Consider the following 996-nt stretch of genomic DNA (forward strand, 5'->3'; position numbering starts at 1 on the left):
CTGACCCCTTGGCTCTGTGGATCACGTGAGCTGATGTGGAGCCAGGCAACACAGCCCAGAAATGGCCCCCCACCACCTCTAGGCCCACTCTGCCATTATCCCCAATCTCTATGCAGATGACCTATTGCAGAACCCCAGGACTCCAAGTGACACAGGTTGAAAAATCACTGCTCTGAAGCACTACTTGCCACTGTTGGAGACAGGATAGTGGGCTAGGGATGGGATATTTTGGTTTCACTCAGTATGGAAACTCTTACATTCTTAAGGTCTTAAAAGTATACTAGCTACTTACTTCCCAGTAGACTTAATTTAATAGCTAATCAGTTACCATACGTCCGGGTTTTCCCACACATCCTCTTTTTTGGCCCTCTGTGCTGTGCCCGGGCAGGTTTTTCAAATAAGAGCAAATGTCTGTGTTTTTTGCTGTTCCCTCTGTGCTCCTGGGCTGGCTGCTTGGGACTGGGAGCAATGGGCAACGTGATTGGCTGCCAGGGGTCACATACTCCCCACACGGGCCCCGGCAAGCCAGGTAAAGAAGCAGTGTGTGTGTGTGTGTGTGTGTGTGTGCGCGCGCGCGCGCGCGCGCACACATGCGTGTACATGCACACACTGCTTGGGCAACAGGGCTAGGGGGGGCAGGGACTGTGGGTCCAGAGTGCAGGGCATCGGCAGGGGGGGTGGGGGGCAGGGGGGGGGGGTTTGGGAGTGAGGGGCACTGGCAGGGCTGGGGACAGAGGGCTGTGGGTTCAAAGTGCAGGGCACTGGCAGGGCGGGGGGGGAGGGGGCGGGGGGGTGGGGGGGGGGTGGGGTTGGTAGGGCTGGGGGAGCAGGGGCTTAGAAGTGAGGGGCAAAGGCAGGGCATGGGTATATCATTGCCCCTCTACAATCATATCCCACCCCCCTTCTCCTTCCCCCAGGTGTTCTCTTTTTTGCTGCTGGAATTATAGTAACCCTAATCATAGATATGGATGATATATACGCAGGGTATACATTTAA

The sequence above is a fragment of the Alligator sinensis genome, unplaced genomic scaffold (assembly GCF_000455745.1).
Source record: "Alligator sinensis unplaced genomic scaffold, ASM45574v1 scaffold159_2, whole genome shotgun sequence".
Taxonomy (NCBI): domain Eukaryota; kingdom Metazoa; phylum Chordata; order Crocodylia; family Alligatoridae; genus Alligator; species Alligator sinensis.